This window comes from Cavia porcellus, unplaced genomic scaffold (genome assembly GCF_034190915.1).
Source record: "Cavia porcellus strain 051 isolate PalLab524CR breed Dunkin Hartley unplaced genomic scaffold, mCavPor4.1 scaffold_26, whole genome shotgun sequence".
In the NCBI taxonomy this organism is placed as follows: domain Eukaryota; kingdom Metazoa; phylum Chordata; class Mammalia; order Rodentia; family Caviidae; genus Cavia; species Cavia porcellus.
The window spans coordinates 22,541,540-22,556,681 of NW_026947509.1; positions in this window are offsets into that span (position 1 = coordinate 22,541,540).

The following is a 15,142-nucleotide window of genomic DNA, read 5'->3' on the forward strand; positions in this document are numbered from 1 at the left end:
GCTTATTTTTTAGCATACATAAATATTCTCACATATTGTGTTATTTTGTACCCATTTTCTTCCCACATATTACTGTAACAATTTTTGATCTGTTATTGCCAGCTGATATTTATTATTTGGAGAATACTTGTTGAGGAATACATTTATTATAAAACTGACATGTAGAAATAAAATAGTGCTCTTATAGATTATATATTTTAATGCTTTTTGATAATTTCTTCAGAAATACAACGTAATAATAGTAAATGCTGATGTTCTGAGTTGTTCATGTATTCAATTTCAAGGAAATACACCTGTTCTTTAGATGATTATTTTTAGGTCACACTGCTTACTATTTTACTTCAAGATGTGGATAAAGAAGGAGGCGATTTTGCCACTGATTCACCTTCATAGAAATGACAGGTTAAGCGAGCTCTGGTATTGCAAAGTTGACCCATCCAAGGTCAGAACAGGAACTAATATCATAAGGTTGAATCAGAGAAATGGCAACATAATACATTATAGAAAAATATATATATATGGACTGGAGAGTAACATGGGAGGAGAATATAATTGCTGTGCAAAGTTGAGAGGGCTGTGGGTGATTTTTCTTACCTTTTTTATTATTACTTGTATGACTTAAACCCCAAATCGGACAAAGAAATAGACAAGCTGGATGTGGTGGCACATGGCTTTAATCCCAGCACTGCAGGAGGCTGAGGCAAGAGAACTGTAAGTTCAGATCTTGCCCGGGCAGTTTAGTAAGACCCTGTCTTGAAATAAAACCTGGAAAGGACTGAGGATGTAGCTCAGTGGCAGAGCAGTCCGACGTTCAGTGTCCGGTACTGGAGGAAAAGACATGGTGAGCTAATTTGGTTTTGGAGTGGAGTGGAAACAAGCAACTGTCCACGAGATAAGAAAACCCGTGGGATTCTGTGACTCACTGGCTCCACGAGTCAGGATACTGAGAAGGATGAAAAAGTCGAGAAGTCAGTTGTGCCACTGTCTGTCAGTGGATGCCCGATAGCGAATGACAGATTCCAGGCAGAGTGTCCAGGAGAACCAGATTCTCATTCTCTTGCCAAAGAGTGCACCAGGCGAGTTATCTTGCAAGGCAGTAGGGGGACCCAGCAGCTCTGATGACATAGATCCCGGTTTTTGTGGGAAGCCTCTGGATCTGTATCACTGCCTGAAGATCGTGCCTCTGTAGGGATCGGTAGACTTTGAAAGCGAAGGAACTTCAGCCCCATAACATGTTCTGCCGGCCAGGGACACAGGCAGGGTCTGCCCTCTTTGCACTGCACGTATCACCAAACCTTTATGTCTTCCAACAACCAAACTCTGCTCAACACTGCTTCCGGCCTTTGCACCGACACAGCCTAGATCACGGCAGAAACGAACTGTCTCTGACATTTGCCAGAGCTTCTGGGTCCACCAGTCTCTTAGGAGGCTGCTATCGCTTCTCTTCTACAGTGTCACTTGCTGAACCACTTTGTTGGAGAAATCTATGTAGACATCTAATTAGCTCTCTTTCTATCTCTGCTGTAGTAAAGGCCACATGGACCTCAGTGGATGCAAATTCCTATAACTCACTTCACTTGTGCTTAGGGGTCTTCTGGCTAACAATAGATGTCTTCCTGGTCCATGGTTTCCACATGTAGAAGATGCTGTAGATAAATTGTTCATGATAGTTTCCTAGTTTCTGTGGAACTGGTAGCTAGACTGGATATTTGGGGTTCTTTGGTCTCCATGGAGACTCAGATACACAAGATGCACAGCTCAAACTTAACCCATCTGAGATTCTCAGCTCTTCTCTTGATGGATGAAACTGTACTTCCCTTGAGAATCATTACCACCAGTGCTAACAGGGACCTAGGAAGATCCCTTACCTCTTGTTTTTTTCAACTTTGGGATTATAAGTTTTGACCCAGAAGCAAGAAACTTGTAATGAAATTTAAGTGTAACAAAGAAATACATTATAGCATTCAACCCACTGTTAACAAAGGCTTATTGTTCTCCTCTAGATGTTGGACCTACAGAGGCAGATGAGTTTTGGAGAGAAAGACAGTAGAAACAATCACACAATTACCATATAGCTAGCATTCTGAAGTGGAGTTCATAGGAAATTTTGACCCAGACTGAAGGAAAAGGGTCTTAGTCTGCTTGGGCTGCTATTAATAAAATACCAGACTGGGCATCTTAAACAACAGAAATTTACTTATGATTCTGGTTTGTTATCTAGTGAGGCTGTATTTCTTGGTTTGCAAATGGCCACCTTCTGACTGTATCCTTATGTGGTCTCTTCCTTTTTTTTCATAAAGGCACTACCCCTATCATAGAGATTCCTTTATGATTTCATCTAAACTATTTCTCAAAGGCTCCATATGCAAGTGGTTTGCATTAAGGAAGAGAACTTCAACATTCTCAGTAAGAACCTTTAGGACATGACCATGAGGGAGGGTACCTCTAGGGAGTTATATAGGGCCGAGATTTGAAGGATGAGTTGGATTGAGGGGTTGAGGAACTTTTAGTTAATTGAACATTAATCTAACATCTGCTTTTTGAGCCCTACTAGGCACTCTACTATAACCCAGGGATGACTGTGTGGTAAATGAAACCAATAGGACAACCTGCCCTCGCAGAGCTTATGCACCGTTTGCAAGTCATGGTAAGGGGACCTTGGCACATTGAAGTTAAAATTACTTTGCGGTCCTACGTTTTTTGGTTACAACACTATTCTCTAGACAGAATAAAGCCTTTAGGCCTTCAATATAAAAACTGGTCACTGTAACTTGAATTCAATATAAATGATATGATTCTAGGAGCCAGTGGTGTGATTGACAAGATGAATGACTGCATTTCTGATATCCGTTTTAAAATATATTTGGATGTGGTGACACATGTCTGTACCCCCAACATGTGTGAAGCTGAGGCAGGAGAATTGACATGAATTTGAGACCAGTCTGGGCTACACAGCAAGATCCTGTCTCAAAAAAATTAATTAGGAGGTTGTTAATTTGACTGAGAAGTTTATTTAACTAGAGGTTATGGATATCCTTGAGATGGCACAGTGGCTTCCCTAAATAGTTGGTCAGTTTATGTAATCTGCTAGCATGGTCTCTTGACTCCTAGGAACAGTCACGATCACTGTGACCTGTAAGAGACCCATCACCCAGACAGTCGATTATAAGGAGTGCAGCTGGCACACACCAGGTGCACCACCTGGGCTCTGCTGTTGGAAACTGTCTTCCTCCTTGGGCTGGACCAGAAGGGCCTGGCTTTCTGAGGTCTGCCGCTTCTCAGGCTGAGATCACCCATTTGTGGGGCCTCTGGCAGGTACAGCGAGAAATGGGAATTTTAACCCCTTGTGTGACTAAGGGTCCTTTCCTTTGTTACCCCTCTGGGCCTTGAGAAGGCTAAGCAGGAGATTAAAAAACTTTACTCATAATGAAAGCAGTGACAGAGGCGCTTGTACCACCGCCTGCGGGAACTTTCTCCCTAACTTGGGGAACCAGACAGGCTCCCCACCAGACTAGAGACCAGGCCCGAAGGGTAAGAGTACTAGCTGAGGCTGGGAGCTCCGCCCAACGTGCAGGAACTTTTGCCCTGACCTGGGGACACAGGCCAGTTCCCCACCAGACCCAGGGACCAGGTCAGATCAGAGACTGTGGCAGCGGGGGCTGGGAATTCCGCCCAGCCTGAGAAGACACTCTTCCTGGCCTGAGGAGCAGGCCATAGTTCCCTGCTGGGTCCAGTGAGTGGGGCCATCGAGGGTAGCCCATCCCAGGCTGGTGGATCTCTCTCCCACACCTGGAACAACACCTGAAGCTTCCAAATACAGGAAAATGACAAAACAAAAGCCTAAAATGCAATCTCAAACATCCAGCCCATCCCAAGAAAGTCCAGGAGCCATGTGCATAGAAGAAAACACATGCCACATGACTGACATACCTGAAATAATGGTAACTGAAATAAAGAAGCAAGTATGGGAAGCCTTAAAGGAATTCAAACTAGAAATATTCTCTCAGATGAACGAAGAACTGATAAAAGAAATGAAGCGGATGCTAAACATAGCTAAAGAAGAGGCAGTTAAAAAATTAGAGGAACTAAACGGAAGGATAGAATCCCTGGATGAACAGTATAGGAAGCAAACAGAATACATAAAACAGATCAAAGAAATATACAGGAAATCAAAAACTCCATTGAATGTTGTAAAAACCGCCTCAATGAATGTGAAGATAGAATCTCAGACTTTGAAGATAAGATTGCAACAAGTGAACAGGAAAGAATCTTTTAAAAATAACAAGAAATCAGGAAATAACAATTCAACACCTACAGGATGACGCAAAGAGAAACAACATAAGATTGATAAATGAAAAAGAAGGGTACAACATAAAGGATGTCAAGAGGATATTTAGAGAAGTAATAGCTGAAAATTTCCCAAACATGAGATTGGAAACTGATATCAAGATCAATGATGCATATAGATCTCCAAATAGTCACAACCAAAATAAATCTACACCCAGACATATATGACCATCTCAGAAATTGAACAAAAGAATAGAATATTAAAGGCTGTCGGAGAGACAAGACAGATCACCTATAAAGGCAAACCTATCAGAATTACAGCAGACTTCTCAGCACAAACAATAAAGTCAAGAAGAGCATGGAGTGATGTATTTCAGATCCTAAAGGAAAATGATTTTCAACCTAGGCTGATGTACCCTGCAAAACTGTCCTTCAAATTTGATGGAGAAATACGATACTTCCATGACAAAGATCAGCTGAAAAACTTCATGATCACCAAGCCAACCCTGCAAAAATATGGAAAGACAGCCTAGATAAATTTAGGAAAAAACCACTAAACAAAGCAGACAGTTGAACAGAGCAGAAAGATAAACATGCAACACCAGAAAGATAATATGTCAACAATAAACCAATTTATAACACTTCTTACTATTAATGTAAATGGTCTCAATACACCAATTAAAAGAAACAGACTGGCAGAATGGATCAAGAAACAAAATCCAACCATATGCTGTTTACAAGAAACCCACCTAACTCAAAAGGATACTCACAGAATCAAAGTCATAGGATGGAAATCAACATTCCATGAAACAGGAACCAAAAAAAAAAAAAGCGGGGATAGCTATTCTGTTTGCAGACAAAGTCAACTTCAAGCCAATAATGATTAGAAAGGATAAAGAAGGTCACTACATACTGGTTATGGGAAAACTCCAAGAGGAAGATATAACTATCTTAAATATATATGCACCACAGTCTATAGCACCCAGTTATATAAAACAAATACTAACAGAAATGAAAAAGCAAATCAGCAGTAACACAATTCTGACAGGAGATCTTAACACACCATTGACACCAATGGACAGATCAACCAAACGGAAAATGAACAAAGAAATAAAAGAACCGAATTGCACCTGTGAACAAATGGACTTAATAGATATATACAGAGTATTCCCCCCAACAACAACAGAATACACATTCTTCTCAGCAGTACATGGGTCATTCTCTAAAATAGACCATATATTAATTCACAGAATATATTTAAATAAATGCAAAAGGGTTGAAATTATCCCTTGCATGCTATCGGACCATAGCGCCATGAAATTAGTAATTAACGATAAAAGATACTGCAAAAATCCCACAAACACATGGAAACTGAATAACACATTCCTGAGTACTCAGTGAGTCACAGAGGAAATTAAAAAAGAAATTAAGCAATACCTACAAACAAATGAAAATACGGACACAACTTACCAGAATCTATGAGATGCAATGAAAGCCGTCCTCAGAGGAAAATTTTTTGCACTGAGCTCCCACATCAGGAAAACAGAACAAATACAAATAAATAACATGATGCCACATCAAAGAGCTAGAAAAAGAAGAGCAAGTCAAGCCCAAAGCCAAAAGAAGAGAGGAAATTATAAAAATCAGAGCAGAAATCAATGCAATAGAGACTAAGAAAACAATTCAAAGAATCAATGAATCAAAATAGTTGGTTCTTTGAAAGAATAAATAAAATCGATAAGCCCCTGGCCAACCTTATTAAAAGAAGGGAAGAAAGAGCTCAAATCCATGCAATAAGAAATAAAAACGGTGAAGTCACTACAGACTCAATAGAAATACAGAAGATCATCAACACCTATTTCGAAAACCTCTACTCTCAAAGGTTTGATAACACAGAAGAAATAGACAGATTCTTAGAAACTTATGAAGTACCAAAGCTAGATCAAGAGGATGCAAAACTGCTGAATAACCCAATCTCTATCAATGAAATTGAACATGTAATTAATTCCTTACCTACAAAGAAGAGCCCAGGCCCAGACGGATTTACTGCAGAATTCTACAAGAAATACAAACAAGACCTAATACCGACACTCCTCAAACTGTTCAATGAAATTGAAAGGGAAGCAATCCTTCCCAAGTCATTCCTAGAAGCAAATATTACTCTAGTACCAAAACCATGGGAAAGACCCAACCGAAAAAGAGAACTACAGACCAATCTCTCTAATGAATACAGATGCAAAAATCCTCAATAAAATATTGGCAAATAGGATGCAGCAAATCATCAAGAAGATTATACACCATGACCAAGTGGGATTCATCCCAGGCATGCAGGGATGGTACAACATACGTAAATCAATAAATATAATCCACCATATCAATACAGGCAAAAGTAAGAACCACATGATCATTTCCATATATGCAGAAAAAGCCTTCGATAAGGTCCAACATTCACTCATGATTAGAACTTTACAGAAAATTGGAATAGATGGTCTTTACCTCAATATAATAAAGGCTGTCTACGACAAACCAACAGCCAGTATCATACTAAATGGCCAAAAATTGAAAGCCTTTACTTTAAAAGGAGGCACAAGACAAGGATGTCCTTTATCACCACTCTTATTTAATATAGTACTGGAAGTACTAGCCAGAGCAGTTAGACAATAAAGAAAAATAAAAGGGGTAAAGATAGGAAAAGAAGAAGTTAAATTGTCATTATTTGCAGATGACGTGATACTCTACATAGAAGACCCCCTAAACTCCATTGAAAGACTCTTAGATATAATAAATAAATTCAGTAATGTAGCTGGGTACAAAATCAATACTCAGAAATCAATAGCATTCTTATACACTAACAACAAAATCACAGAGAGAGAAATAAGAGAAGCCATACTCTTCAAACTAGCAAGCAATAAAATGAAATATTTAGGAATTACTCTCACGAAAGAAGTGAAAGACCTATACAGGGAAAATTATAATACACTGAAGGAAGAAATTGAAGATGATCTCAGAAAATGGAAAGACATCCCATGTTCATGGATAGGAAGAATAAACTTTGTGAAAATGGCCCTTCTCCCAAAACTGTTATACAGATTCAATGCAATCCCAATAAAAATACCATCAACATCCCTTTATAGATCTAGAGAAATGACTCCTAAGGTTCATCTGGAACCAGAAGAGACCTAGAATATCAAAGGCAATTCTAAGCAACAAAGGCAAGGCAGGAGGCATCACAATCCCTGACTTGAAGTTATACTACAAAGCAACAGTAGTAAAATCAACATGGTACTGGAATCAAAACAGAGCAGAGGATCAATGGAATAGATTAGCAGATACAACCACAACTACAAACACACTCAACCACCTTATCTTCGATAATGGAGCCAAGCAGGTTCCCTGGAAAAACGACAGTCTTTTTAATAAATGGTGTTGGAAAAACTGGCTCTACATTTGCCAAAAACTAAAACTCGACCCAAGCCTATCACCATGTACTAAATTAAAATCTAAATGGAATAAGATCTGAATATTGAAACAGAAACACTAAATCTATTGGAAAACAAATTAGGTAGAAACCTTGAAGACATAGGGGTAGGTAGAGAATTCATGAACAGGACTCAAACTGCATGGGAAATACTTCCCAGAATCAATAACTGGGACCTCCTCTTATTAAAAAGTTTCTGTAAGTCAAAAAAAATCTCCAGCATAGTGAAAGGAAACCCACAAATTGGGAAAAGATCTTAGTGAACTCCCCCTCAGAAAAGGACTTTTGTCTAAAATATATAAAGAATTAAAAAACATCAGACCCCCAAAATTCAAAGACCCAATCCAAAAATGGGCATCTGAGATGAATACACACTTCTCAGAGGAAGAAATACAAATGGCAAATAAATACATGAAAAAATTTTCATCATCATTGGTTATTAGGGAAATGCAAATTAAAACCGCACTGAGATTCCATCTCACTCCTGAAAGGATGGCCAGGATCAAGAAAACCAACAACAACCAGTGCTGGAGAGGCTGTGTGGAAAAAGGAACTCTCCTACACTGTTGGTGGGAGTGTAGACTGGTACAAGCTTTGTGGAGGTCAGCCTGGAGATTTCTCAAAAAGCTGGGATTGGAAGTCCCATTTGTTCCAGGTATTCCACTACTAGGCATCTTCCCAGAAGAACTGAAAGCATCATACCAAAATGATATATGCGCACCTATGTTTATAGCAGCACAATTTGTAATTGCCAGATCTTGGAAACAACCCAAATGTCCATCAACTGAGGAATGGATAAAAAAGCTGTGGTACTTCTATACAATGGAGTACTACTCAGCTATAAAGAAGGATCACATTGAGGTATTTATCAATAAATGGGCGCAGCTTGAAACCATACTCATAAGTGAACTAAATCAAACTCGCATCTGTGAACTCCGAATAGTTTCTCTAGTGTAGGAAATGAATCAAATATATAAAAGTACGTGATAACCATGATTCCCCATTATATGGCCTTGAAGCCTTATAAAATTTTCACTCATTAATTGGAATGGCTTTATTCTGGGCTGTTTGATATTATGGCCGGTGATGCAATGGACAGCTACTTGGAAGAAAATGAGACATAGTAATAGCTAGTGCCGATTTAATACCATCTTGTCTTAAAGCCGCACCAAACTATGGTTCTTCCGTGTCCATTGATTCTATCATGTTGTAAGTTGCTGGATTTTATCGTATGTGGTAGTATAAACAAAAATTGTTATAGGCAAAGAGATAATATTGAAACCATTGATCATTTTTTCTGTTAGCTGGTTCTAAATACTCTACAATGCTTTCATCCAGTTGAATGGTGTTACACAGTCTTGATATGTTTGATGCTATAGCATATGAAGTTATATTCAAATATTTCAAAGAAAAAGACACTATGGTAACTACTATTAAGTCGGGTTATTTGGTGGTGAAGCACTAGGTTACTGAAAGTGTCATGCTTTAACCTGTTTTGTTATGTTGTTATGCCCCTTTTATCTCATTCCTCTCCCTTATTCATTAAAAAATTTAATTTAAAAAAAATCAACCAATAAAAAATGCTGTTGAATCTGTTGGGAAAAAGAAACCCTTTACAACTGTTGGTTAGAGAGTAGACTAGTACAAACACTGTGGAAATCAGTATGGATATTCCTCAAAAAATTAGGATTAGAGGTCCCATTCAACCCAGGTATTCCCCTTCTGTGTATCTTCCCAGAAGGATTGAAAAACATCACACCACGGTAACATATGTGCAACCATAAGGTTCAAAATATACAATAGTCACTGTGAAATGAGAGGAAACTGTTCAATAAAAAGAAGAAACTAAGATAGGGGAAAAGAGAAAGGATAGAAGGGAAAAGAAAAAAATGCAAGTTAGTTATACCATTAGTGTCACTTAGTTCACTGAATAGGAAAGGTTGTGCTAATACTGATTGAAGAAATTTTGCCCATATTTTGTACTTGAGTGACTAAAGATAATGATGTGTAATTTATCAACAATTGTTTCTTTTTCATTATTTTGTTGTGAAAATTTGTTTTACCTTTTCTTCTTAATATTAACAAATAAAGTAAAAAGAAACTTTATTCATAGTTTTACTGTGGATTACTATGTAAACATTTATTTCTAAATAAAGGACTTCTCATCTTTAGAAAAAGAATGCAATTTATTCTCCCCTAAACTAGAAAATCGGTCTTTGGTTATACTACTATTAGGGAAAGAAATAAGCGTGAGTAAATATTTAATAACAAGATGTGGTGAGGGATGTGAAGGAATATAACTGAGGCGTTAGGTGAGGCCTGCCTTAGCTGGATGCTGAGGAAGGCCTCCCTGGGACAGAGATTTCAGCTGAGTCCTGAAGGCAGAGATGGGCCATCTGGTGATGGCCGGGAGAGTCCGGGTTGCAGAGCATGTTAGGGTAATGGTATGAGCAAGAAGGGCAAGAAGGCAGTGGGTCAGGGGAGGGTGGTGGTGACTGGAAACGTGGCTGGATGGATGTGCTGTGTTTGAAACTTGCCGAGCCTCACAGAGCACGCCCAGTAAAGAGGGTATGTTTCATTATCTAAGTGCAACTGAAAGCTACCAGAAGGCATTAAACAGCGAGGTGACATGAGTTTGTATTTTAAAAATCAAGTACTCTGGGGGAGGTAGGAGAAGAAACTGGAGTGGCAAAAGCAGGAGAATGGATCAAAGAGTGATTGCAAGGTTCTGGGAGAGAGATGACCTGGGGAAACTTAAATTCTGATGAAGAGTTAGTAGGTTGAGTGGGAAAGAAAGGCAGGCAAAGATGACTTGAGGGCATGCACAAAGGCACTGTGGCCAGAGAGTATGAAGATGAGAATTTGTAGGCTGGCAGGAGAAGGAACTCTTGAAGAGGAAGTCAGTTAGTGTTCTATCTTGACTCAGGCAGTTGATACCTGAGAAGTTTGTGTACCGGTGGCAAACTCTGTGACTAGTTATTAGTTCAGAAGTATAACTGTCGCCTGCAGTAAAGCTGGGGCATAAACTGGCAGAAACTAGTTAGAAAGTACCCCCTCATTGGATGGAGAATTGGTAGGCCTTAGGATTAGGATGGAGAGCTGTGTAGAAAACTAGGTCCAATTCCCAGTAGGCAGAGAATTTTGGCAGGGAGACATTGTTTCAGGAATCTTTGAGATCACTCACCATTGTCACCCTGGGGTTTTACCCCCTCTTTGATTATAGACTTGTGTGCGATCCTGAGCTAAAGAAACCCAAAGAAAGTCAGGTACGTATAAAAAATGCTTGTTTTAAACTGTGATGTTTAGGGATAACGTGTCTCAAGCAATAGTTCATTAACACATTTCTCTTCAGGATTCCAGCCTGTATGGATATATATGTGTATTTATTTATAGACAGGATCCTGCTCTGTAGTCCAGGCTGAATTTACTAGTCATGTAGCAAGGGCTGGCCTTGAACTTGAGTTTCCCTTCCTTCAGCCTTCTGAGTCCGGGAGCGTCCTTTATTCCTGAAGTGTCATGGTGAGGCACTACTGCATGCATGATACACTCATTATACTCATCATGGCCTCTGTACCTTGGTCTTGAGAAAAGAAAATGCCTTATTGCTTTTAACATTTAGAAATATTTCATCAGTCCTCAAAAGAATTAGTTATTTTAGCTTGAATTATCTTTTTTTAAAATTTTTTAAAATTTTTTTTATTTTTTTATTTTTTTTATTTATAGAAAAGGAAACGAAAAAAAAAATACATGGAGATAAAAAAAAGGGTAGAAATAATACTAAATTACAGACAAACAAAAGGTAAGAAATTGCCAGTTGATAAGTTACAAATTGTCATCTTCGAAATGGCTGTTCAGGTTATAGAATTTAAGTATTTAGAATGACATTCAAAAAAGTGACCCTACAAACCATTCTGCTCTATGGTCGAACAAAAGCTCCGTAATAAGATTATCAGTCCCACCTATTTGTTTTACATCTCTAAGAGGGTAAGGTTAACCATATCAAAACAGAACAGAACATTTAAAAAAAAATAAAAAACAATTTAAAGAAATACAGATTTCAAAGCAAGTCCACTGGAGATCTACCTTATCTAACTGTCTCTAGCTTCTTACAAATAGATGTCCCTAACTTCACCCACTTTATATACTTATTACATATTATGGAACTAATCAAATCATTACAGGATGATGGAGTCTTTTTAGGTCCACAAGTTCCAAATTAGGGAAGACAATAGCAACTACCATCGCATCTCTCATTCTCTTTGTGATAGCCGTCCCCATCTCTGCATATGCTGAAGTTCAGCTGAAGAAACCAGTCCAATGTCATTCTAATCAGCAAGCAATAGATTGCTAGAATTTATATTATAATGCTACAAAATAAGCCTCGGGTTTTTCAGGTCTCTTCCTCATAGTATTTGTTCCTATCCTCTCTGTATTATAGGGAAAACCAAGTCATAACAAGACAGCGAAACAATTTCCTAGAAAAACATGCAATGGATAAGACTTATAAAACTATAATATAAATGATCTTCCGTAGCTACTATGTTTTCTCTTGTTATTTTCAATAGATTTGTCCACAACACTGGCTTATTATAGTTAAACATACTAACACCTATTTTTATAAAAACTTATCTTTGACTGCATTGTAGTATTTGAGAGCTGTTACTGATTCATGCAAGTATGGATATCCTTTACATCTTGTCATGCTCAGAGTAGTTTCTTCTACTTTTAGGGTTGATTCTAACACGCATACCGATTTCAAATAGGATCAGTCAAGGCCAACCAATAGTCTTATGATTCAGATACAATTAAGATCAGTCATAGTAAGACAATGTAAGTAATACAGGATTTCAGCCTAAGTCAATAGGAAAGTAAGGATAGTTACCATGGTATAACCTGCTATTTTTGGTTCTAGAGGTCTGTGTCCTCAAATCTGACATGAGTGGACAGACCAGAACAAATTTAATTCAATCTAAATATGGCACTAGGACTACTGTGTCTTTTAAATCGTTATACACCATTAGCAATGACCTCTGCTTTTTTTTTAAATATAGTTTCAGAGCTGTCTCTACCAAAGACTAGCTTACCGTCTCTGCCTCATGTCTGCTACTCCACTTTTCTGCTATAATTTGTCCACCTTATTCCCTCATTCCATTGTCTGCCCCGTTCACTGAGGCTTCTCTGCCACTGTAGCTGTAATCCTGATATCTCTTCCTCTCTTTCTCTGTAATGTCCTTCAGCGCTCTCTGTAGAGTTGGATTGGTGGCCACGAACTCCCACAGTTCCTCCTTGTCTTGAAAGTATCTTATTTCTTCATTAATTTTTAGAGAGAGTTTTGACGGATATATGAACTTCGGTTGCATATTTTTTCCCTTCAGGACTTGGAATATTTCTCCCCACTCCCTTCTTGACTTAAGAGTTTGTGTTGATAAGTCTGCTGTTATTTTGATAGATTTCCCGTTATAGGTAACCTGCATCTTTTCTCTGGCTGCTTTTAATATTCTGTTTTTTTGGTGGATTTCTGGGATCTGGATTATTATATGCCTAGGCGTAGATCTGTTTTGGTTGTAGGTAGCTGGCGTTCTGTATGCTTCTTTTATCTGGATATCATTTCTTTTTGCTATACGTGGGAAATTTTGCCTTAATATATCTGTGAATATTTTTTGTATTTCATTTTTGGATGTTCCTGCTTCCTCACTCACATTCTTTATTCTTAGGTTATGTATCTTTTTATCATCTTCCAGTTTTAGAATTGCTTCTTTCTGGTTCCTTGTTATTTTTAAGAGGCTTTTTCTTTCACGTTCATAAGCCCTAAATCTCTCTTCAAGTTTCAGAAGGTTGTCTTTAGTTTCTGTCAAGGCATTTTGCCAATATTCAATGGAGTTTTTAGTTTCCTGATATTCTCTTTGGATCTGTTTCATGTATTCTAAGTTATGCTTAAATTCTTCTTCAGATGCTTCTCTTTCTTTTCTGATTTCCTCAGTTCTTCCATCTGTGTTCTCTTGGGAGGGGCTTGTCATTTCTTTAATTAATCTCTTTATATCTTGCCTCACTTGGATCAGAAGTACATCTTTAAATTCCTCTATGAGATCATGTAAGTACTTTTTAATTTCGGCTGATGCTGTGTCGAGTAGAGGATGGTTACTGTGTTTGTTCTCTTCAGTGTTTAGTCCTCTTGGGTTTATTTTCTCCTGTTGAACAGCTGGAGATTTTTTTTTATTTTTATCTCTTGTCATGTTTCTGGTTTCTTTCAGACTGTCCTGGAGTTCTCTGGCCCTCTCCGAATTGCTTAGGGCCTCTCAGAAGCGTGCTGGCTTGAGTTTTTGCTGTCCTCCCCAATTTGCTGTTATCTGGGGTAGGCTGGGATGCAGGGGCAGTACAGTCTAGTCTCTAGCCTCTGTGTCAGTTAGTTCATAAATTAGGCTGTACTTTCTGGTTGTCACTGAGTTGTGACTATTTTGTATCCACTTATTGGGCCCCAAGCAGAGGCTTGGTTTAGCCCCAGTAGCTCCTGCCAGTTCTCTTTGAATCAGAAGCAGCTGAGTAATGGCACAGGATTCTGCCCAAGTCCCAGCCGTTCTCTTCCAAACCTCTCTGTGACAGGAGCACCAGAAAGGCAGATCTGCCCAAAACTAAGATGGCTCCCACTAAGTTCTCTGTGTGGAGCTGAAGCCAGCAAGTAATCAGGCTCTGCCAGGACTCAAGATGTCTTCCACCAGCCCTCCCTACAAGGGGACCTGGTGATGTCACCAAGCTGCGGTTTCTGCCGCCAGGCTAATATGTCTGCACCAGACTCTGTGTTATTGATTTCCCCGTGGTGGCTGGCCAGCTGTTCTCTGGCCAAACCCAGCAGCCGCGGGGTTCTCTGTACTCACCAGAGTCCGGTGCAAGTCCTCGTTCCGGGACCGCCGCACACCAAGCTGTCCACTTTTCCCGCACTCCCGGCTCAGCGCTAACCAGTCAGATATCTGTGCACCGTTTAGATTTGAAACGCCAGAGCTTTGTGCATCCGCTCTGGTGCAGCGGTGCAGAACTGGCTGCTACTTGGAGTCTCGGTCTGGGACTCAGTTTCCCGCAGTCCCCAAATGCAACTCAGCTTTTCGTGCTGGGTCCACGAGTCTGTTTGTTGATTTAAGGGCGCGGGATTTGCAGCCTCCCGTTATCGGCGTTGAAGGTCTCAGCAGCACTTTAAATCCTCCAGCTGTACTGTCTTGGTTAATAAGAATCGCTATCGATTTGTCTGGCCCTCTCCATGCTGTCTTTTTTTAGCTTCGAGTTTGAATTCTCGGGAGAGACTCTTCGCTCGATCCCCTAGCCCGCCGCCATTTTCAAAATCAGCTTGAATTATCTTGACTATTAATGTAGTTCAACATGTTTACT